This window comes from Moschus berezovskii, chromosome 10 (assembly GCF_049115385.1).
Source record: "Moschus berezovskii isolate FMDL1 chromosome 10, NW_MosBer_1.0, whole genome shotgun sequence".
Classification (NCBI taxonomy): Eukaryota; Metazoa; Chordata; class Mammalia; order Artiodactyla; family Moschidae; genus Moschus; species Moschus berezovskii.
The window spans coordinates 59,243,602-59,269,110 of record NC_142469.1 but is presented as its reverse complement, the minus strand read 5'-3'; the positions used below and the strand labels follow the sequence as shown (position 1 = coordinate 59,269,110).

Here is a 25,509-nt window from a genome sequence, read left to right as displayed (position 1 = left end):
AAGCTTTGAAGTCTGGTCCATGTTGAGTTCCCTGTGAACTTGAGCAAATTAGTTCTCCTCACTTCCTTAAAGATGGAATAAAAACACCCATCTTGTAGAATTTTGTTTTAGAATAATGCTACCAGTAGTCATTTTTACTTTTATATCTTCTCAATTCTGCTGCTACTGGACCTTAAGATTTTCCTTTGCTTATTCATTTTGCCAGAGCAGAATGATCAATGAACCTTGAGTTTTATTTTGCAGTAGGCCATTTGGATGTATCAGGTTCTCCCCTCTCATTGTTTAAGAATACACTTTAGGTTTTATTTTCAATTTAATTGCAACCATAACCTGCACTGAGGATGATGGGTAAATCGGCTGCTGGGATTCTTGCTTTCCAGCTTGATTCTTCTCTCTTTAAAGAGCTTTGATATTTAATGATTCTTGCTGTTCTTAAGATAATTTAAGTAAAATGCCATTATCATGCAATTCCTAATACTGTTTAAAAGTCTATTAATAGCTTTCCTGGTCAAGGTATCAAACTATTTATCATTTTCCTGACAGAGTCAAAAAGTCATGTTCATTCCTTCACATAGTCACTCATTCATTCAAGTAGATAAAGTCAGTATAGTATTAATATCTATAAAAATATTGGTCAAGGTGTTCAATTTTTTTTTTATATCATGAATCTCTCCACTGTGCTGATAACCATTTCATGGGTGAACAAGGAAATGCCTATGATAAAGTTTGACCAAGGCTTCTCAGTATAGAACAATGCTTTGACTTTATGTAAAAATTTTTTCTTCACATTAAATTCAGCATTTCTTTAGCAGTTCACAGGTACAATTTGCATGCAGGGAGAAAAAATGCATCTGAAACCAAGCTATCATGTCACCTAAATGAAGTAAAGTGTAAAAATTATTTCTGGTCTTGTAATTATGTTCATTCTATTAATTTTTATGCCTTGAATATTTCTACACTTACACTATTACAGAAGATTCTAATGAGAGTTTTTTTTTATAAACTGTATTACTACAATATAATTTTGTTCAATATTTTTCCTTATTTTCAAAGTGTATATTATGCATTGTACAATTTAAAAAGTAATGAACAGTATAAAATCTTTTTAAAAATCTATAACCTTAATAATTTTAACATTTGAGCATATTTTCTTCTAAACTTGTTTTCTACTCTTCAAAAATATTTATGTGGTCAAGATCACACTGATTATTGAATTCCTACTTTTTGTCCACTTAAAGCAGTATTAGGAGCATTTTGCCATGTCATTAAGTAATTTTCCAAACACCATATTAATAATTTCTAGTGTTATTTTAAAAGTCATTTAGTAAATAATTTTATATTTTTTAAGCAGTGTGCAGAAGTTCTTTTCAAACCCTAATTAAGTATAATTTAATAAATACTCAACAAAATATAACTAAAAAACACAAAATATATTTTATGTTTTCTGTAAATGGAAAAGACAGTAAATATTTTAGATTTCAAAAACTATTCGACTCTGCAGTGATAGTTCAAAAGTAGCCACAGACTGTAAATGAAAGAGGCTGTGTTTCAATAAAACTTTATAGACACTGAAAATTGAATGTCATATAATTTCACGTATCAAAAAAATTTCCTTCTTTTGATTTTCTTTGATCACTTAAAAATGTAAAAGCTATGTTTAGGCCTCAAGCCGTGCAAACACAGATTGTGGCTGGATATTTGTTCTTGAGATGTAGTTGGCAACCTCCACTCAGCAGCCTAGTTCCAAGAACCTTGGCTTCACCAAGTTTGAAAAAGTTCCATGAACACAGAAATGTGAATATATCCTTAAGGAGAGGTAAATAGCTTTTATTAGGTGCTAAGAAATTCTTAAGCTAAAAATGTTTAAGAATTACTGTTCTAGATCATAGACCCAAAAGTACTTTGTAAACCACGTGTATGTGTTAGTCGCTCAGTCATGTCCAACTCTTTGTGATCTTATGGACTGTAGCCTGCCAGGTTCCTCTGTCCATGGGATTTCCCAGGCAAGAACACTGGAGTGGGTTGCCATTCCCTTCTCTAGGAGATCTTCCCAACCCAGGGATCAAACCTGGGTCTCCCGTATTGTGGGCAGATTCTTTACTGTCTGAGCCAACAGGGAAGCCCTTGTAAGCCATAAATCATCATTTAAATGCCTATTAGTACTTTGCTTATGATACTTTTCATTCAGACATCAAGTGATCTGAAAAAAATTGATTAATGAAAATAAATGTAGGCATTATCAGAATTCTATCTGAAAAAATGATACTCAAAATTAAAAAATCTTATAAACTGTAATCTAAAGAGGGACTAGATAACAAGTTAAATTACTAAAGACATTTAAAATAGAATTAATGGTTATTCTGATAAAGGTAATTAAAATATTTATTTATTGTTTGCTTTTTGACTGAGCCAAGAGCTTAGAAATAACACTATTCATTCCTTCACTTTGTTTTTGTTAAGTTTTAAACTACAAAGTTAAAATAATCAGAGAATCCTAATTTACCATTATGATTAATAAAAACTACCTTGTATATGGAGAAGGCAATGGCAACCCACTCCAGTACTCTTGCCTGGAAAATCCCATGGACGGAGGAGCCTGATAGGCTACAGTCCATGGGGTTGCTAGGAGTCAGACGCAACTGAGCAAATTCACTTTCATGCATTGGAGAGGGAAATGGCAACCCACTCCAGTGTTCTTGCCTGGAGAATTCCAGGGACGGGGGAGCCTGGTGGGCTGCCGTCTATGGGGTCGCACAGAGTTGGACACGACTGAAGTGACTTAGCAGCAGCAGCAGCAGCCTCTGTGTGTGTGTGTGTGTGTGTACATATATTCTGTCTTTTCTCCTCTCCTGCCACATACATATGCACACAGCACAGCAAAAGGACTTAGGAATAAAGCCTTCTTTATTGGAATGTATGCATGGATTTGAAAGTCCCACTTACTCATGAACCTTTCCTTTCAGAGTTCTAGGACAATTGTGAAATAGATACAGTGTCATATATGATCAATTTATCATCAGTGTTTTTATTGTTAAGGCTGGGTTGGAAAACAGAGCTTTTCCCTGAGACTGTGCCTTCTGGCCTGAACTGAGCTTATTTGCAGAGAGGTAGGATGGAGGAGCCTGGTAGGCTGCAGTCTGTGGGATCGCTATGGGTCGGACATGACTGAGCAACTTCACTTTCACTTTTCACTTTCACACATTGGAGAAGGAAATGGCAACCCACTCCAGTGTTCTTGCCTGGAGAATCCCAGGGACGGGGGAGCCTGGTGGGCTGCCGTCTATGGGGTCACAAAGAGTCGGACACGACTGAAGTGACTTAGCAGAAGCAGCAGCAGAGAACTTGGACTCAGTGCTCCTTCCTGTGGCTGGGTGGCTGCAGTGGGCTCCCTCCAGGAGAGCAGAGTTTAGGCCAATGCCTTGGCAAATCGCATTGGAGGGAAGTGGGAGACACTTGAGTGTCTCCTGTCTTGCCCAGTTGCTTCTCAGTTAAGTGACTTCCCAGGTAGAACAGAATCAGCAAGTGAAGGGACAAACATTTCACCTCCAACACTTCCCAAAGACAAATTCCTTTACATGGCCAGTATAGAAATCTGAGAGAAATGAGAGATTCTTTAATTCAAAAAATATTCCTTCTTCTTTGTATAAATGTAAGCTCTGCTGGAATTCCAATAGAGCTATTTAAAACCATAAAGGATGATGCTATTAAAGTGTTTCACTCAATATGTCAGTAAATCTGGAAGACCCAGCAGTGGCTACAGGACTGGAAAAGGTCAATCCTCATCCCAATTCCCAAGAAGGATAGTACTAAAGAATGTTTAAACCATAGGACAGTTGTACTCATCTCCCATGCTAGTAAGGTCATGCTTAAAATCTTGCATGCTAGACTTCAGCATTACTCAAACCAAGAACTTCTAGATGTCCAAGTTAGGTTTAGAAAAGAAAGAGGAACCAGAGATCAAATTGCCAACATTTGCTGGATCATAGAGAAAGAAAGGGAATTTCAGAAAAACATTTACCTCTATTTCATCAACTAAGCTAAAGCCTTTGACTGTGTGGATCATAACAAACCATGGAAAGCTCTTAAAGAGATGGGACTACCAGACCATCTTACCTGTCTCCTGAGAAAGCTGTGTACGGGTCAAGAAGCAAGTTAAAATGCTGTATGGAAAAACTGATTGGTTCAGGATTGAAAAAGGAGTATTACAGGGCTGTCTGCTATCATTCTGCTTATACCTATATGCTAAGCACATCATGAGAAATGCCAGGCAGGATGAGTTACAAGCTGGAATCAAGATAGGTGCAAGAAACATCAATCTCAGATATGTGGATGATACTACTCTAATGGCAGAAAGTGAAGAGGAACCAAAGAACCTCTTGATGAGGGTGAAGGAGGAGAGTGAAAGAGCTGGCTTAAAACTAAATGTTAAATAACAGATCGTGGCATCTGGCCCCATTACTTCAAGGCAATTAGAAGGGGAAAAGGTGGAAGTAGTGACATATTTCCTCTTCTTGGGCTCCAAAATCACTGTGGGTGGTGACTGTAGCCATGAAATCAGAAGACGACTGCTTCTTGGCAGGAAAGTTATGACAAACTCAGACACTGTGGTGAAAAGCAGAGACATTACTCTGCTGACAAAGGTCCATATAGTCAAGGCTGTGGTCTTCCCAACGGTTATGTATTGGTATGAGAGCTGGACTGTAAAGAAGGCTGAAAGCCAAAGAATTGATGCCTTCAAACACTTGTGGTGTTGTGAAGACTCCTGGGAGTCCCTTGGACTGCAAGGAGATCAAGCCAATCAGTCTTAAGGGAAATCAACTCTGAATATTCCTTGGAAGGACTGATGCTGAAGCTGAAGCGCCAGTACTTTGGTCACCTGATGCCAACAGCTGACTCACTGGAAAAGTCTCTGATGCTGGGAAAGATTGAGGGCAGAAGGAGAAGAGGGCATTAGAGGTTGAGATGACTGGATGGCATCACTGATGCAATGAACATGAACTTGGGCAAACTTTGGGAGACGGTGAGAGAGGCCTATCCTACTGCAGTCCCTGGGGTTGCAAAGAGTTGGACACAACTTGGCGACTGAACAACAATAACAACTGTAATTTTAGTTTAGTATAAATTTAAGTCATCAATGTAAATTGTTGAAATGCCAAATAAGAGAGATTTTCAGTTGATGGTATATGTCCTAGGCCTGCTTAACAGTATGGTCTTCAGCCAACCAAGAAGAGAACAGTAGGCTAAAATTATTCATAGTGACGTGTAGTTGAGTTTTGAAAGTTCTGACATGTAACAGTAAGTGACTTTTCACCCATCCAGGTATGGACCACCCTCCAAGTGTGGTCCCTCTAGCAGCAGTAGCAATGATCTCTGGCCTAGTCCACACCCCTACCTGCTGCTTCCCATACAGCTGTGTGGAGACCTTGCTGCTTTTCCCCACCTTTACTTAGAGACTTGCTTCTATTCCACCTTCAAGCTACAGATCTAAACATGCACAGATCTAAACATGGGTGCCCAGTTGTGTCTAAACATGGGTGCCCAGTTGTGTCTGACTCTTTGCAGCCCCCATGGACTGTAGCCTGCCAGGCTCCTCTGTGCATTGTATTCTCCAGGCAAGAATACTGAAATGGGTTGTCATTTCCTCCTCCAGGGAATTTTCCCTACCCAGGGATGGAACCTGCATCTCCTGCATTGGAAGGTGGATTCTTTACCACTCTGGAAGAAGCTTTACCTGACATTTTCTAGAAATTTCCTAAAATTTCCAGGGCATCCTGTGCCTACATCCATGTCCAGATGCCCTCTCCTTTCTCCTCTCACTCCCTCTCATCCACAATATTTAGTGAGTGCCCAGCACATGTTGATAATATGCTAGACACAAGCTAGTTTGGGGCCAACATAGCATCTGTCCTGCCTGAAGCTCCCTGTTGAGCAGGAAGGATGATTAACTAGGGCTACGGTGCACAGTGTGTGCTGACATATGGAGAGCCGTGGAGTTTTAGAGCCAGGACCCTGGTCTGGTGGCAGAGTGTTGGAGTAAAGTGCTTGTTTATAAGTCTCTCCCATGCCAGAGTAGAAGCTTTTCACAAGGCGAGACCCAGTTTTACCTTCACTGCCAAGCACTATGTTAGGCACTCAAGAGCTCTTTGTGAAAACTACAGAAATAAAGTTCACTGTGTTCAGAGAACCATTTGTTGCTGTTGGGTTTAAAACTGAAGAAACCAGGTCAACACAGATGCCAGATTTTGAAAGGTTTGAAGCTCTATGCTAAAGAATTTAGACCAGGAATAGGTCACAGAAAGCAATGTTATTCAAAGACAGTCATTTAAAGACTCTGAATCAGTCCGATTTCTAAAGTGGGAGGGGAGTGGCAGTTTGACCCAAATTGTTAAGATATTATGGCCAAAGCTTCAACTTTCTTCCTGCATTCATAACCAGTATTCGTCAGCTGATACTGTGAACATTTGGTTTCCATAGGAATGACAACAGATTTTCCCCTTTGCTTTATACACAGAATTAGCATAAGCAACCTGAGAGCCACACATTGTATTGCCAAAGCTGTAACCCACAAGTGTTGAGTGAAGGCCGTGAATACTTTGGGTCCAATCATTTTCCTTTGACAGATACCAAGAACTGACTCTGGTTAAATCTCTGAGACTGAGAACAGATAAAAATTAAAGCTGATTTTAAAGATTACCCTATAACTATTTCAGTGGCCACCCACTCCATCACCAACAAACTTGCAACTGTCAAGAGGGTAGCTTGTAATTACTGATTAGTGTTATCAACAAAGTACAGGATATAACCCTGCCTTGTATCTTTTTAAGTCACATTCTGGGTAGGAAGATTATTTTGCTTCAGGTATAAATACTAGGAAAACTAGCTAGCCTTAATCTCCACCCCTTCTCTAATCCAAACCCAAACGCCCTCATCATGGCACATAAACTCACACAAACACACACACCACACATGCACACACATCACTACCTCGATTTTTTAGGTGAGGATGCAAAAGATAAAGCTTTTCTTTCCAACTGCACAGTTAATCAGTAATAACTATAACAAAGGGCTTCCCTGGTACCTCACAAGGTAAAGAATCTGCCTGCATTGTGGGAGATCTAGGTTTGATCCCTGGGTTGCGAACAGCCCCTCGAGGAGGGCATGGCAACCCACTCCAGTATTCTTGCCTGGGAAAATCCCATGGAGAGATGAGCCTGACTGGCTACAGTCCATGGGGCTGCAAAGAGTCAGACACACTGAGCAACTAACACACACAACTAATAACAAAAACTGATAGAAATTGAATTGTATCGAATGTTGGGGGGAATATGTACTTGCTTTTGAGGCTAATGCTGCTCTTTACAGCACCGGACCTTGCTTCTATCACTGGTCACATCCACAACTGGGTACTGGTTTTGCTTTTGCTCCATCCCTTTATTCCTTCTATAGTTATTTCCCCACTGAGCTCCAGTAGCATACTGGGCACCTACTGACCTGGGGAATTCCTCATTCAGTATCCTATCATTTTGCCCTTTGTTACTGTTCATGGGGTTCTCAAGGCAAGTATACTGAAGTGGTTTGCCATTCCCTTCTCCAGTGGACCACATTCGGCTGTGGTCCATGTGATCAGATTGGCTAGTTTCCTGTGATTATGATATAAGTCTGTCCGCCCTCTGGTGCCCCCTAGCAATACCTACCGTCTTATTTGGGTTTCTCTTACCTTGGTCGTGGAAAATCTCTTCACAGCCGCTCCAGCAAAGTGCAGCCGCTGTACCTTACCTTGGGTGAGGGGTATCTCCTCCAGGCCGCCCCTCCTGACCTTGAACGCGGAGTAGCTCCTCTCAGCCCTCCTGCGCCCGCGCAGACACCGCCTGTTGGACGTGGGGTAGCTCCTCTCGGCCGCCGGCCCTGGCCTCAGGCATGGGGTAGCTCCTCACGGCCGCACCTCTTTGCGTGGTTCGTTGCGCCGGGGCCCAGCGTCTCTCGCGTCGCGTCTGCGCCGCCGGGGCCGGCGTCTCTCAAACTCAGCAGTGGCCACAGGACTGGAAGAGGTCAGTCTTCATTCCAATCCCAAAGAAAGGCAATGCCAAAGAATGCTCAAACTACCGCACAATTGCACTCATCTCACACGCTAGTAAAGTCATGCTCAAAATTCTCCAAGCCAGACTTCAGCAGTATATAAACCGTGAACTCCCAGATGTTCAAGCAGGTTTTAGAAAAGGCAGAGGCACCAGAGATCAAATTGCCAACATCCGCTGGATCATGGAGAAAGCAAGAGAGTTTCAGAAAAACATCTATTTCTGCTTTATTGACTATGCCAAAGCCTTTGACTGTGTCGATCACAATAAACTGTGGAACATTCTGAAAGAGATGGGAATCCCAGACCACCTGACCTGCCTCTTGAGAAACCTGTATGCAAGTCAGGAAGCAACTGTTAGAACTGGACATGGAACAAAAGACTGGTTCCAAATAGGAAAAGGTGTACGTCAAGGTTGTATATTGTCACCTTGCTTATTTAACTTATATGCAGAGTACATCATGAGGAACGCTGGGCTGGAAGAAGCACAAGCTGGAATCAAGATTGCCGGGAGAAATATCAATAACCTCAGATATGCAGATGACACTACCCTTATGGCAGAAAGTGAAGAGGAACTCAAAAGCCTCTTGATGAAAGTGAAAGAGGAGAGTGGAAAGGTTGGCTTGAAGCTCAACATTCAGAAAACGAAGATCATGGCATCTGGTCCCATCACTTCATGGGAAATAGATGGAAAAACAGTGGAAACAGTGTCAGACTTTGTTTTTTTGGGCTCCAAAATCACTGCAGATGCTGATTGCAGCCATGAAATTAAAAGACGCTTGCTCCTTGGAAGGAAAGTTATGACCAACCTTGATAGTATATTAAAAAGCAGAGACATTACTTTGCCAACCAAGGTCCGTCTAGTCAAGGCAATGGTTTTTCCCGTGGTCATGTATGGATGTGAGAGTTGGACTGTGAAGAAGGCTGACCGCCGAAGAATCGATGCTTTTGAACTGTGGTGTTGGAGAAGACTCTTGAGAGGCCCTTATACTGCAAGGAGATCCAACCAGTCCATTCTAGAGGAGATCAATCCTGGATGTTCATTGGAGGGACTGATGCTAAAGCTGAAACTGCAATACTTTGGCCACCTCATGCGACGAGTTGACTCACTGGAAAAGACTCTGATGCTGGGAAGGGTTGGGGGTGGGAGGAGAAGGGGACGACGGAGAATGAGATGGCTGGATGGCATCACCGACTCTGTGGACATGAGTTTGAGTGAACTCCGGGAGTTAGTGATGGACAGGGAGGCCTGGCGTGCTGTGATTCATGGGGTCGCGGAGAGTCGGACATGACTGAGCGACTGAACTGAACTGAACTGAACTTTGAGGCTAATGACATGGTTTTGTACAGCTAGTGGCAGCTTGCCTTCAGGCATGAGATGATCACCTCTCTTCATACATGTAAGGCTGTAACCTGGACACAATGAAAAGGTAGACTGCCAGATACAGATAGTGCCAGCACTAAAGAGCCTCTTGATGAAAGTGAAAGAGGAGAGTGAAAAGCTGGCTTAAAACTAAACATTCAGAAAACTAAGATCATGGCATCTGGTCCCACTACCTCATGGCAAATAGATGGGGAAACAGTGGAAACAGTGACAGACTATTTTCTTGGGCTCCAAAATCACTGCGGATGGTGACTGCAGCCATGAAATTAAAAGACACTTGCTCCTTAGAAGAAAAACTATAACAGACCTAGACAGCATATTAAAAAGCAGAGACATTACTTTACCAAAAATGTTCCATCTAATCAAAGCTATAGTTTTTTCAGTAGTCACATATGGATGTGAGAGTTGGACTATAGAGAAAGCTGAGCGCCAAAGAATTGATGCTTTTGAACTGTGGTGTTGGAGAAGACTCTTGGAGTCCCTTGGACTGCAAAGAGATCCAACCAGTCCATCCTAAAGGAGATCAGTCCTGAATATTCATTGGAAAGATTGATGCTAATGCTCCAATACTTTGGCCACCTGGTGCGAAGAGCTGACTCATTTGAAAAGACCCGGATGCTGGGAAAGATTGAAGGCAGGAGAAGGGGACAACAGAGGATGAGATGGTTGGATGGCATCACCGATTCAATGGACATGAGTTTGAGCAAGCTCTGAGAGTTGGTGATGGACAGGGAAGCCTGGTGTGCTGTAGTCCATGGGGTCACAAAGAGTTGAACGTGACTGAGCGACTGAACTGAACTGAACTTCACTTTTTCCCTTGTAAAAAAAATCACAGCCATAACCAAAGCTGTCATTTCATACAAAGTTTTTGCCTGTGTTTGTATGAAAACAGCCATAGCAAATGGCTTCTATAAGGAGCCTGGAGATCTGAATTCTGGATGAAGTTTTTTCAATGACCACTCTGAAAGCTTAAAAAAAGTCAATCTGCCTTCCTGGATTGACTTCAGTTTTTCTCACTTGATAGATAAGAGGAATAAACTAGAGAATTTCAAAAATCCCTCTCAGCTCCTAGATCTAGTGGTACTGTGAAAATGGGCTGAAGTCACAAGCATTTTTTAAAGAGAACAAAAAATATCAAAATGACTGCAGCACTAGAGGCTTTCTCTTTAAATATCTTACTGTATGTGTAGGGGATTTCTTTTCCCAAGTTTCTCTATAATTCTTCTATGTCTCCACATCTTCCTTCCTTCTTTTCTCTATCTTTCCTCATCCTGGTCATAATGACTGAGATTTAATTATTTTAGTAAACTATTGAAGTAAATACCGGTTGGTTGTACAACTAATATATTGGAAAGTGGAAGTCAATTCTTTCTCTTTCCTTTAGAGAAATGAGATCATGCAGAGCAAAGTTGAGAAACTAATTGTGTGAAATTACCAAAACGGTGGTACATGTAAGACTCTTTAAATGGTCACTAAACTGGCATTAAATTTTGGCTGACTTTAAAGAAAATCTCATTTCTATTTAACAATTTGGTCCTAAAGTTCAATCTTTACTAACTAGTAATGTAGTCTGAAAAGTTTTATTAAAATTCATTTTGATTAGCAATGTGGGTATTACCTTTTAAATATTTACAAAATTATATTTGGAAGATATATTCCATTTTTCTGGGAAAAATACTAGATCTATAAACATCCTCTTTGGAGTTTCATTTCTATCAATGTAAAATAAGGAGCTAAAATTGATCTATCTCTTCTAGTGATTAAATTCTATCATCAAGAACAAGTGATTTAAGATAAGTAAGTTTAGTCTTTTGATTTGTGTTAAGATTTCATTTGGTTTTTAAAATAGGTCATTTTGTACAAAATTCAAAATGTACAAAAGACTATATACAAGCAGAAAATAAATCTCACTACCTTCCCAGTCTCTTCATCACTGTTTTGAGTTTCTTCAAGAGTGACTAGGTATTTTTAAGTTAAATGTTGATTAATGAGAAGGTAAGCTTTTTTGATCAGTACCAAATGTTATAGCACTATTAGGATAACAAATTATATACATTCTTAAAATTTTCTATATACCATTAATTCCTATATATTTCAGCAAGGTTTATTTTTCCATAACTCATAATTGTTTTAAGGTATTTTGATATATATTATCTAATTTCCTTCAAAGCACCGTCTATGGGTATGATTTACAATATTCTATGTTATAAGGCAGAATACAAATGTCATATTTTTTTGCCATATATGTATTTGCTGCTGCTGCTACTAAGTCGCTTCAGTCGTGTCCGACTCTGTGCAACCCCATAGATGGCAGCCCACCAGGCTCCCCCATCCCTGGGATTCTCCAATCAAGAACACTGGAGTGGGTTGCCATTTCCTTCTCCAATGCATGAAAGTGAAAAGTGAAAGTGAAGTCACTTAGTCCTGTCCGACTCTGTGCGACCCCATAGACGGCAGCCCACCAGGCTCCCCCGTCCATGGGATTTTCCAGGCAAAAGTACTGGAGTGGGTCGACATTGCCTTCTCCAATATATGTATTTAGATGCTGCCAAAATGCCAAATGGAATGATTAGAGTAGTTTTATAAACTGGTTCTTTGACTTGTCCCTGAAATAGTCATGAAAATGATCAACTGAGAGTGAAGAATTTTGAGAATGAGTGGAAATTGTGTTCCTATGAAAAGGGGCACTTATGCCTTATGGTCAGCCCTCAGTGGCGGACTGCTGGGATGGCCACCCTCACCCCTGGTCTGTGAAGAACCAAGGAGAATCCCTACTAGAAGTTCACAGGAGTATAAAGGCTGCAGTGACTATTACTGTTGAAAACAGCAAAAAAAAAAAAAAAAGCTCCAAAGAGACATCTACTCCAAACCTGTATCCATCTATTAAACTGCTGGTAGACTTGCAAAGGCATAAGACATTTGCTACCCTCTGACTTGCCCTACTAGTTCAGAGGAAAAGAAAGAGTATCTTGTGTCTCCTCCCTAGAAATTAAGATCGTTTATACCTGGCATGCTTCTAGTCACTAGAGATTCATAAGGATGCCTTCCAACAGAATATTCAAGACGGGAGGTACTTCAGCTTATTTTCTTGATATCTTGAGTCATCATCACTTTCAGTAAAAAATGACTGTAAGTTTTATCTGAGACATTTTAAAAGATCATCCAGTAAGTGCTGGACACTTCCAGGCTCCATGTGGAGTACAGAAATGAGTAAAATACAAAGTTAAGTGGGTCTTTGGAAGCATTGCTAAGAACAAACTAGTGAAGGTGATGGAATTCCAGCTGAGCTAATTCAAATCATAAAAGATGATGCCGATAAACTGCTGCACTCAATATGCCAGCAAACCTGGAAAACTCAGCAGTGGCCACAGGACTGGAAAGGATCAGTGCTCATTTCAATCCCAAAGAAGGGCAATGCCAAAGAATGTTCAAACTACTGTACGATTGTGCCTCATTTCACATGCTAGCAAGGTTATGCTCAAAATCCTTCAAGCTAGCCTTCAGCAGTACATGAATTAAGAACTTCCAGATGTACAAGCTGTGCTTAGAAAAGGCAGAGGAACCAGAAATCAAATTGTTGACATTCATTGGATTATAGAGAAAGCAAGGGAATTCCACAGAAATGTCTAATTCTACTTTATTTACTACATTAAAGCCTTTGACTGTGTGAATCACAACAAACTGTGGGAGATTCTTAAAAAGATGAGAATGCCAGACCATCTCACCTGCCTCCTGAGAAATCTGTGTGCAAGTCAAGAAGCAACGATCAGAACCGGCCATAGAACAACAGACTGGTTCCAAATTGGGAAAAGAGTACATCAGGGTGTATATTGTCATTTGCTTATTTAACTTATATGCAGAGTACATCATGTGAAATGCCAGGCTACCTGAATCACTAAGCTGGAATCAAGATTGCCGGGAGAAATATCAACAACTTCAGATATGCCACCCTAGTGGCAGAAAGTGAAGAGGAAGTAAAAAGCCTCTTGATGAAGGTGAAAGAGGAAAGTGAAATAGTTGGTTTAAAACTCAATATTCAAAAAACTAAGATCGTGGCATCTGGTCCCATCACTTCATGGCAAATACAAGGGGAAAAAGTGAAACAGTAACATATTTTCTTTTCTTTGGCTCCAAAATCATTGCAGACAGTACTGTAGCCATGAAATTCAAAGACACTTGCTCCTTGGAAGGAAAGCTATGACAAACCTAAACAGCATATTAAAAAGCAGAGACATCACATTGCCAACAAAGGTCCATCTAATCAAAGCTACAGTTTTTCCAGTAGTCATGTACAGATGTGAGAGCTGGACCATAAAGAAGGCTGAACACCAGAGAACTGATGCTTTCAAATTGTGATGCTACAGAAGACTCTTGAGGGTCTCTTGGACTGCAAGAAGATAAAACCAGTCAGTTCTAAAGAAATCAACCCTGAATATTCATTGGAAGGACTGATGTTGAAGCTCCAATACTTTGACCACCTGATGTGAAGAGCTGACTCACTGGAAAAGGCCTCAGCGCTGGGAAAGAGTGAAAGCAAAAGGAGAAAGGGGCAACAGAAGATGAGATGGTTAGATAACATCACCAACTCGATGGGCATGAATTTGAGCAAACTCTGGGAGATAGTGAAGGACAGGGAAACCTGGAGTGCTGCAGTCCATGCGGTTGCAAACAGTCAGTCAGTCAACTTAGTGACTGAACAACAAAGATAGAGTGGTTGCCCTCCGTGAGCCTACATTATGGTTGTAAGGGGTACAATAACTGCCTCCTCCTCCATAATTTATAATAGAAGTTAGAATATAAAAATTAAGAGAAACACAAAGGGCCTTCATTGAACATATTGTAATACAACTTGTAAATGTAACTCATGTGCTTTATATATATATTATAATATAAATTCATATATCTTAAAATGCAAAAATGTCTGCAGCTTTAAGTTAATACTTGAAATAGAACTTGTTGATAGATTCTTTTTATTTCAGAAGGCCCAGAAAAAAGCTCCTCTTCCATCTTTATGTTTTATGAATTAGAAGAAGGTCATAAACCAAAAGAATCTATAATACATATTAATGCCAGGATACATAAAAACCAGTATATTATATGGTTAGACTTGTCTTATTCTCAGGAAAGAACTGTGTGATTGATTGTGAACTCTTATTTAGTGCCCTTAGTTAAATGACTGAAAGTTCTTCCTAATTTGTTTAACTGGAGTTGTCATTTTTAAGCCATTTTTTGACTTAGAAAACTACTTTATAGGGTCTATTAGATAAGGGATACATTTATCAATTTTTATTGGCCACCTTCCAAATAAAGCATACTTTTCACTTCATTGGAGAGTTTCTAATGTTAGTTTTCATCAGAATAGAAGTGGTTTCTCATATTTAAAAACATATTTATTGGAAGAAAAATCATGGAAAGCATTTTTTGCTTGATTCTTCTGTATTCTGAGTAGCATTACTTTTAGGTTTTCAAGATTACATGGAGTCAAGATGCGTCAACCAGACTATTGTGATTAGAGCACTCAGTTCATCTTTCCTAAATTCCTGGGTCTGTGGTTATTACCCTAACCTGCTCTCAAGCCACTGTGTAAAGTGAATATGTTTATCATCTTCTTAAGGTGAATTAATTGAGTAAAGATAGAGTTTTCTCATTACTAATTATGGAAGGAAATTAGAGTTTATTTTAAAACACCAAGAAAAGAAAATAGCTGTCTTGGTTTTATATAGTGATCAAATCACAATGTCTTTATAACACATGACGTTGAACTCAAAAATTGAAGGAAAAAAGTACATTCCACTAGGCCATAGCAAAATTCTCCGGTGAGCTTGTGAACTCAAATACCTGGCCCTGTAAGGATTTCAGCTGACTAGCATGTGTTAGAGATTCAGTCCTTCTAGAGTAGACTTAGTTGATACAGTGGCAGGTCACACTTCTTGCTAAATATATTTGTATTTGTCAATAGATGCAAGAAGAAGAAGGTAGAAACAGTGTTAAATAGACAAATCAATGAGCTCCCTCCCCAGTGTTGAGAAAACTACTCCGGCTCAGATGAGGTTTAACCCTGGTGGTGTTAGTGGTAAAGAACGCACCTGCCAGTGCAGGAGACATAAAAGATGTGGTTTCAGTCCTTGGGTCAGGAATATCCCCTGGAGTAGGAAATGCTAACCACTCCAGTATTTTTGCCTGGAAAACCCCAGGGACAGAAGAGCCTGGCCAACGATGGTCCATGGGGTCTCAAAGAGTCAGACATGACTGAAGCAGCTTAGCACAGCACGGCACACAGGGCTTAGATACTGATAGTAGTTGGCGAGTATGAAGAAGGTGACCTCAAATAGAAAAGAAGACCAACCAAACAAAGCAAAGCAAAACAGAACCAAAAAACTATCACAACTACTATCTTCAGTATTCCATACGGTACTTGAATTTTTCAAAAAGCTTAGAAATGGGTGAAGGAAATATTCTCTAATATTTACATCAGATCTTCAGTTATGTTTAGATTATTATCCACTCCCAGGAAATGAGGTTGATTTGGGGGATTCATAGGCAGGAAATGGGCTTCCCTGGTGGCTCAGAGGTTAAAGCGTCTGCCTCCATTGCGGGAGACCCAGATCCGATCCCTGGCTTGGGAAGATCCCCTGGAGAAGGCAATGGCAACCCACTCCAGCACTCTTGCCTGGAGAATCCCATGGACGGATGAGCCCGGTAGGCTACAGTCCATGGGGTCGCAAAGAGTGGGACCCGACTGAGCGACTTCACTTTCACTTTCTTTAGGCAGGAAATACCCTGCCGCTACTATGTGCACATTTACATAAATTACCACATTTAGTTCAGTCCTTGTATATACCAAACTCCAGCACTAAATGAGAACTCAAGATTTTGAGGAGATCCTCAGGCAACCTAGGAACAGTATTTGCTCTTCCAGAACAACTTTTACAGAAATAATAGCAAGTTGACAGGGAGTAGAAGGGAAGACAACTTATACCTATTGAAATGACAGTGGTTTCTTCAGGACAAAAACTGAGACAAGCCTAATGATGCGTTTAAAAGCAGGAAATGTGGTATTTGAATAGGCAGAGGTCTAGATAATGCAGTTTCACTTTAAAGGTGGTATTCTTTATGTCTTGAAAGTTTTCTTATATCCCAGTGAGGAAAATAATCAAGGATGGTATTAAAACCATGTATTTTTAAGAGTTCTACTTCTTCTATTTTGTAAAGAATATAACATTTGATAAAATATGGTTATTCTTATATAGCACCATGAACTACATTTTACCTCTGTATCAGTAATAGCTGCCATAACTGCATGATTCTGAATGTAATCCCTCCAAGAAAATCATACAAAGCAGTTGTTTTCTTTGTTAGTATCCACAGAACAAATTAACCAGATGGAAAGCTCTTGTCAGCTGTTTTGTTTCATGGGAGAGCAGTGGCATCAGCTCTCAGGAGAATTCTCATTTGACCTCTCTACACAAAACAGTCAGCGTCCAACAAACTGAGCTTGTGAATACATCCCTAGAGACTAATATCAAACATTCCACCACAATTCTATGATGCTTGTTTTAGGTTATTTTTGATTAATGGCCTGAAGTTATGGCTTTAGTTATTTTTAAAATTGTTTGTTGAGTTTTCAAAAGTAGTGTTTGAGGGGTTAGAAAAATAGCCTCCTTCTTCAAAATGGGAACTACAGTTATAATTGCACATTTCCCATCGAGTCAAGTACACCTACAGCCAACTCACTCATGCCTTTTCCATCCCAATCTCACTTGATACTTTAGTGGGATCGTACGCTGCTAATGATATTCTCATTTCATAGTTAAAGAAAGTAAGTGCCATAAAGATTATATTGTTTCCATAGCACTCATTTCTATACTAGGGCTAAAGCAACTACTGCAACAAACTATAGCCTCTGCATTCCAACCCAGTATTCTCTGTATATTATGTGTTGGGTTATAACCAAACACCAGATAATAAAGTACACACAGGTCTATTCAACTCCACCATCAGAACGAGGAAAAGAAACTAAGGAAAAACCTAAGAGTATAACTTTACTAGTTATTTTAACTCCTTAGTATTTTCAAATCTGAGAATTTAAATTTTTCTACTGTTCAGTCGCTCAGTTGTGTCTGACTCTTTGCAACCCCATGGACTGCAGGACACCAGGCTTCCCTGTCCATCACCAACTCCCAGAGCTTGCTCAAACTCATGTCCATTGAGTTGGTGATGCCATCCAACCATCTCATCTTCTGTCATCCCCTTCTCCTCCTGCCCTCAGTCTTTCCCAGCATCAGGGTCTTTTTCAGTGAGTCAGTTCTTCGCATGAGGTAGCCAAAGGATTGGAGTTTTAGCTTCAGCATCAGTCCTTCCAATGAATATTCAGGACTGATCTCTTTAGGATGGACTGGTTGGACCTCCTTGCAGTCCAAGGGACTCTCAAGAGTCTTCTCCAACACCACAGTTCAAAAGCATCAATTCTTCGGCTCTCAGCCTTCTCTGTAGTCCAACTCTCACATCCATACATGACCACTGGAAAAACCATAGCTTTGACTAGATGGACCTTTGTTGGCAAAGTAATGTCTCTGCTTTTTAAAACACTGTCTAGGTTTGTCTATGACAAACCTTCAAAGGAACAAGTGTCTTTTAATTTCATGGCTGCAGTCACCATCTGCAGTGATTTTGGAGCCCCCCAAAAATAATGTTTCTACTATAGAACATATATTAATACTTATCCCATCTGCCCTAGTTTACACAGACTGTGGAGGATATATTTCTTCTTAACTCCGCCCAAGTTCTGTCAAATTCAGTCACTCAGATTCAGTCACTTCAGTGAAACAATACTTCAGCTAACATCACAGATTTTAGAAGACAATGATCTTGCAATCTTGGTAAAGACATGATTTGTCTCTGAAAATCATATTCACAGGCTGGTGCAGCTTCCAACGGAGAATTGAAGTATCTGATCGTAACAGTTCAAAAACTGTTAATGGAAGCTTCCTGGTACCCACAGTTTAGAAAGAAACCCTTTAATAATATCAATAGATTAGCCACCTTCTGCTGTTTCCTTGATACCTTCCTCAGCTGGGATTTAAAGGGCATTCTAGCTGACTTCTTCAGGGAAAGTGAAAGGACCCTCCTTGCCACAGACAAGAAGCCTCCTTGGAGCTTCACCTTCTGTTCCCTAATCTTTATTTCAGTCCTTGGATATATTTGCCAAAGATATAATAGATATGAATTAATTTACTATTGAAGTCAACATATGCAAAATCTTAACATTTTTATTCTTGAACCTTTATCTTTTATGCTGTTGATAGAATCCTCTATGTTTTCTCTAGTACTTGTCTTGGATTTCAAGCTCATGGGAAATAGGAAGTTTTCCATTCATTTCTTCAGTCATAAAGCATGTGCTGAAGCCCTGCTGTGCTCAGACATGAGACACACAGAAGTAGGCATCATCCCTCTCTTGAGGAGCTTAGAAGTGAGAAAGACACAGAATACAAATGTGGTGAAAACCCACATATGTATGAACTAATGAAAGCAACTTCTGTGTCCTCAGAGATCTGAGAAAGCTACAGAGAAGGATTTTCAGCTGGACCTTGAACCATGAGGAGGTGGACAAGGTAGGGGGTGAGAAGGAGAAGGTCACTCAAGACAGAAGAAAAGTCATGTGTGAAGGCTCAAAGGTATAAAAAGACATAGTGCATTTGAAGAATAGGGAGTCACGCATGCATACTAAGTCGCCTCAGTCGTGTCCAACTTTTTGTGACCCTATGACCTATAGTCCGCCAGGCTCTTCTGTCCAAGTGATTCTCCAGGCAAAAAGAATGGAGTGGGTTGCCATGCCCTCTTTCAGGGGATCTTCCCAACCCAGGGATCGAACCCAAGGCTCTCATGCTTCCCGCATTGGCAGGTGGGTTCTTTACCACTGGGTCATGGGAAATGGCTAAAGCATAGGTGGAGGGTTGAGGTGTGTGTAGTGCGTGATGTGCAGTATGTGTGTGTGTGTGTGTACCACATGGCCCAAGGTTGAGGAAGGGATAAAGAGATAGTGAGAAAAGTAGACAAAGTAGTAAATGGTCTCTATGCTAAGTAATGGACTTGATTTTATAGTCAAAGAAGAGTTGTCATGTTTTTCTCCAGGGAAAGGAGATGATCATGAGTCTGAGAAAGAATTATCTTGAGCATTGTGAAGGATGTTCTGGAATTCCCAGGGAAACTGATCTTATTTAGAGAGCAAAAGTCACCTAGTAGAAATGTGCTTGGTTCCACTCAATAGAATGAGAAATTTTTAATAATATCTTCAATTCTGTGTAAGCCACTATTGTCCATCAGAGATACAAGGCGGGAGGCAGGGATACACAATGATTTAAGGAATGCTTCTGAAGTGGAATCAATAAGATATGGCATGGCTTCCTTGATGGCTCAGTGGTAAAGAATCCACCTACCAATGCAGGAGATGCAGGTTAGATCTATGGGTCAGGAAGCTCCCTTGGAGAAGGAAATGACAATCCACTCTAGTATTCTTGCCTGGAAAAATCCTATAGACAGAGGAGCCTGGCAGGCTACAGTCCTTGGGGTCACAAAAGAGTCAGACATGACTTAGCAACTAAACACCACCACCATAATAAAGATATGTGGGGGGAGGGAACAGGCAGGGAGGGAGGAGGGAATAACTAAAACAGATGCATTGGCAGACAAACTGCCATGGTTATACATGTACCACCATGGTTTCTGTAACTCCTTATGGAGCATAGAAAAATATACTTTACTCAATGAGGCTTCCAAAATGCTCTGTACTGACCATTAGCCCACTGCCTGCCCTCAGAGCAACAATTCAAATTAAAATACTAAATGCGGAAATTAAGCCCAGGTGAATTCATCTCAGCATAGTTCAAATTAAGATTCTTCATCCACTTTTAGTCTTCATCCAAGCTCTGTATATCAATCACTTGTTTCAAAGACTTCAATATTTTGAACTAACATTTTTCAAGAGCATTTTAACATTCCTTATGCTCTTTGGATTTAAATTCTTTCAACTTCTTTCCTAAAGAAAAGCAGAAACAGATCTACTTTACAGAATCAGTGAAAGACCAGAATGGGCAATTGAAGCAGTCATGCAGCACTCCCAGATGAGCAGAGATGTATTAGCACAGGCTGAGTAAGGCTACTATGAATAACCAGATGAAGATTAAGCCAGAAAGCCCAGCAAACTTTGAATTAAAGAACAGTGCACTTTGTGGATGAACCTAGAATCTGTCATACAGACTGAAGTAAGTCAGAAAGAGGAAAAAGCTGAAATCATATATTAATGTATACATATGGAATCTAGAAAAATGGTGCTGATGAACCTATTTTCAGGGCAGGGGTAGAGAATAGACACAGGCACAGATAACACAGTGGGGAAGGAGAGGGTGTGATGAACTGAGAGAGTAGCAGTGCTATATGTGCACTATCAGCCCCCTTCATGGCTCAGATGGTGAAGAATCTGCCTGCAATGCAGGAAACCAGGGTTTGATCCCTGGGTTGGGAAGATCCCCTGGAGAAGGGAATGGCAACCCACTCCAGTGTCATTGCCTGGAGAATCGCATGGACAGAGGAACCTGGTGGGCTACAGTCCATGGGGTTGCAAAGAGTCGGACACAACTGAGTGACTAACACACACACGCACACACACCTGTAAAATAGGTAGCTAGTGGAAAGCTGCTGTACAGCACAGGGAGCTCAGCTCAGTGCTCTGTGATGACCGGGGTGGAAGGGAAGGGATGCAGGTACACATCTAGCAGATTCACATTGTTGTACAGCAGAAACTAACATAATATCATAAATCAATTATACTCCAATTAAAAAATTAATTAGAATAGTACATTTTTCAGTTCAGTTCAGGACTCTTTGTGAGCCCATGGACTGCAGTACGCCAGGCTTCCCTGTCCATCACCAACTCCCGAAGCTTACTCAAACTCATGTCCATTGAGTCAGTGACGCCATGCAAACATCTCATCCTCTGTCATCCCCTTCTCCTCCAGCCTTCAATCATTTCCAGCATCAGGGTCTTTTCAAATGAGTCAGTCTTCACATGAGGTGGCCAAAGTATTGGAATTTCAGCTTCAGCATCAGTCCTTCCACGATTGTGCATTATTTTCATCTACTTAGCAAAATTTACAAATCATGTAGTAAAGATGGAAGTAATCTCAAATACCATTTACTTTATATCCTCTTATCAAGACACATAACTTCATGAACTTATATAGTACTTCCTGCCTCCATATGGAACTAAAAAGCTGTAATCGAATCAATCTAACAACTTACATTTGACATTTAGAATAAAAGATACATGGTAATTCAACTCCCTTAACTAAATAAAATTCCTGAAAACCACACCAACATACAGACATTGTTGGAAACTAAAAGACCCAAATTATATCTATTAGGGACCTGCCTCGATATGGCCCAGGGTATCCTCGGGATGAACGGCGTCAGTGTCAGCGAGAGAGAGAAAGAGAGAGAGAGAGACAGAGGCTGATGATTCCTTGGTTTACACAGTAAACCAATAAAACCCCAGCACGGGGTTTGCTATGTTTACGTAGGCCGCAAGTGCCCTCTCGAATCACTGGAGGCACCCCACCAGGGCACCCCCTCGAGTGGGTCTTAGAAGCCCAGGCAGATAAGTAAACGCAGAGGGCCCAGAACTTCGAGGATCTCAACCGGAAAAAGGAGAATAGAGAAAAGGAGAAAAAACGACACGGGGAGACCAAGCTTCAGTGAGCAAGGCCCAAAACTTTATTTTCCAGTGCTGCTTTTATACCCTAAGTTGTACACATGAAAATAGAGAAAGGGAGGTATAGAGTCACGCCAAAATCACGCGGGGTCAGCAGTCTTGACCCTTATCAGGATCAGGGCTTATTTTTGTATGTCTCGTGATATACAAAAGTTTTAGGTGGTTTACATAATCTTCTGGCCAGGAGGCCTGCTAACAGTTTATGGCCCTCTCTCCTAACAAAGGTTAGTCAGCTAGAAAAAGGCTTATATTCTTTCAAGGTGATTTTCCTAAAGTCAGGCGTTATTCTCCAAAGACACAAGACAAGGTTACATTCCTATAAGGTAAGGGTGTAGTGAGCTACGAGAAAAGAATTTATTAACTTAAGATCTGATGTGGTTAAATCAAAGGCTACTACTTATTTTCTCTATATGTGATTAATATATTTCCAAGGATACAATAGATAGAAAATATGGAAACTTTGCAGCAAGCATTGATTCAACAATGAAATCTTTTTTAGTACTATTCTAATGATTTTAACTTCTTCAACAAATTCCTGTATTTTAGAATATTAGGCTTTCTGTCCTTGCATGGCTGGGAGGCTGTAAACAGTCACATTCATAGTTGTAAGAGCCCGAACAAACTTGTCAAGCAAGTTTGAAAGCTATCAGAGGGGCTTGGATTGGAACACTCCTATTAAGCCGAGGAGAACTTTTTAACTACAGCTTTGAATTAATGTTTTCAGAGAAAGGTGGTTGGGGGGAAGCCCCCGTAAGTATTAGAGGACTTGGTAAGACGCGTAAGATAGTAAGGCAGTCAGACTCCGGTTTTCTTTGGGGTAGATGCTCAGCTAAGTCCAGGGGGTTCCTCGAGTCCTGATTAGCCTTTGCCCGTCAGGCCTCTTCCCCAGTTGACCTTTGCCACGAGTAGGATTTCCCTCGCTGGCTCCCAGCATATATCCTAGTACATTTCAATTTCTAGGATATAATTTGGAGAAGGAAATAGCTACCCACTGCAGTATTCTTGCCTGGAGAATTCCAGGGACAGAGGAGCCTGGCAGAGGCTACAGTCCATGGGGTCACTTAGTGTTACACACGATGAAGAGACTAAAACTAACACATTTCAAATTCACCATAAAAAATAAAAGCCCTCTTACTTTTGAAGCTTGTAATCCCAGACAGGAAAGTAATAAGACAAAGCTCATGTCTTATTGCCAAGTAATAAGATGAATCTCGGGCATATTGGAACCATGTTTTGGCTTTGCACAATTCATGGTAAATGAGTATTGAGAGAGAGAAAACTTTGTCTCCTCTCCTCCCTTTTGCATCTAAATGGTCACACCCAATTCAGTAGGGGGTCATGGTGATTTGATGACCACTTTGTACATGCTTATTTGGTCTATGTATTCCTAGCGAACTTTATGTAAAATATCAATACAGCATTTGGATGTATAATCTTCTGTCTTTAAAATGTATATAACTGCGTATTAGACTTTTAACAAGTGGGACATTTCTCAGGTTTCCTGACAGTTTATCTACTAGGTTATTCTCAGGTTGGCTTAAATACAATTTCATTTTTCTTCTTGAAAAATAAATAAGTTAAATAAACTGATCACCCTGAGCAACTACCCTTTGAATCAGCCTTCAACTATCCTTATATCTTCCCTGTTTGGACAATAAATTCTATAACCACCATTAGCATACAAAAATATCCTCAAGATATTGCTACATGCATCTGGATTACTTCTCTGTTGACAAGCATAACAAAAGAATGGTTTAATATATTATAATACTTCTGCACATTTACCACCTGCTCATTTTTTAACTATAAAAATAAAACATATATATAAAAGAATATTTCTAGTATACGCAAATTATAAGAAATAATTTTGCTTAAAGAAATCAAGTATTTTCTATATATTTGAAACCCTCAGCTGTTGCTGCTGCTGCTGCTAAATCACATCAGTCGTGTCCGACTCTGTGTGACCCCACAGACAGCAGCCCACCAGGCTCCCCCTACCCTGGGATTCTCCAGACAAGAACACTGGAGTGGGTTGCCATTTCCTTCTCCAATGCATGAAAGTGAAAAGTGAAAGTGAAGTCACTCAGTCGTGTCCAACTCTTAGCGACCCCACGGACTGTAGCCTACCAGGCTCCTCCGTCCATGGGATTCTCCAGGCAAGAGTACTGGAGTGGGTTGCCATTGCCTTCTCCGGTTGAAACCCTCTGCCACTTCCCAATTCCAATCTAACTCCAGAAGTTAATCTTAAACTGAATTCTGATTTTCGTGTTTATCATCTCTGTGCTTTAATAGCCTTAATAATATTATGTTTAATAACATAACATATGTTTATTATAATTCCAAATAATCAACTTGGGCTGCTTTTTAACTATAAAAATGCAATCCTGGTGTATGTACTATTTTATAACTTGTTTCACTCAATATTGTGAAGTTTATCTGTATTAAGGAGGGCACCTGTAATTCATCTGTTTTTATTGCTATACAGCAGTATGTTATATGACCATACATCTATTAATACTTATTTATCCACTTTTCCTTGATAGATTTTCAGAGTTTCCTGCTGTTAGGGCTACTATAAACTGTGCAGCATGAGCATTCTTTCAGGTGATCCCTGCAAGATTTATGATTCACACACTTAGGCAAGAAATCACTGAGTCATTTGAAAGGTACATGTTCAACTTTACAATACAATGAAAAGAATTGTTTTTCAAAGTAGTTTTGTCAATCCATATTTCAGTCTTATTTCAGTGTGTGAGTTCTCATTGCTCCTTAATCTCACTAACATTTCGTATTTTCAGACTTGATAGTTTTTTCTAACCTTGTGAATATAAATTATCTCATCGTTTGTTGAACTGGTCAGTTCAAATTTCACCAAGTAGATTGAGCTTCCTTTAAAATATTTTAGAAAGAAGAATTTTTGCTTATGTCTTTTGCCTATTTTCTATTGGTTTACCTTTAATTCTTATTGATTCATGAGAATGTTTTATATATCCTGCATTGTAATTCTTTGTCAGTTATATATGTGGCAAATATCATCCATTAATCTGTTATTCTGTGGCTTGTCTTTTCATTATTAATACTATCCTTCAATGAGAAATTTTTAAAATTATCAATCTTTTTATTTGTAGCCTGTGCTTTTGCATCTTTTTAAAAAACTTACCCTAACCTGATCATAGAAATTTACTCCCGTATTTTAAGCTTTGCTTTTATTTTGATGATACAGTTGTTTTCAATGTGGTGTAAGGCAGGACCCAATTTAGTTTTTTGACATGTGAATAACTAATT

General features: G+C 40.0%; 1 protein-coding gene across 1 annotated transcript in view; it reads left to right on the top strand.

Moving 5' to 3' along the window:
* FHL5 (four and a half LIM domains 5) overlaps window positions 1-25,509 on the top strand; it is a 62,350-nt gene that overhangs the window by 5,239 nt on the left and 31,602 nt on the right. The window lies entirely within an intron of this gene.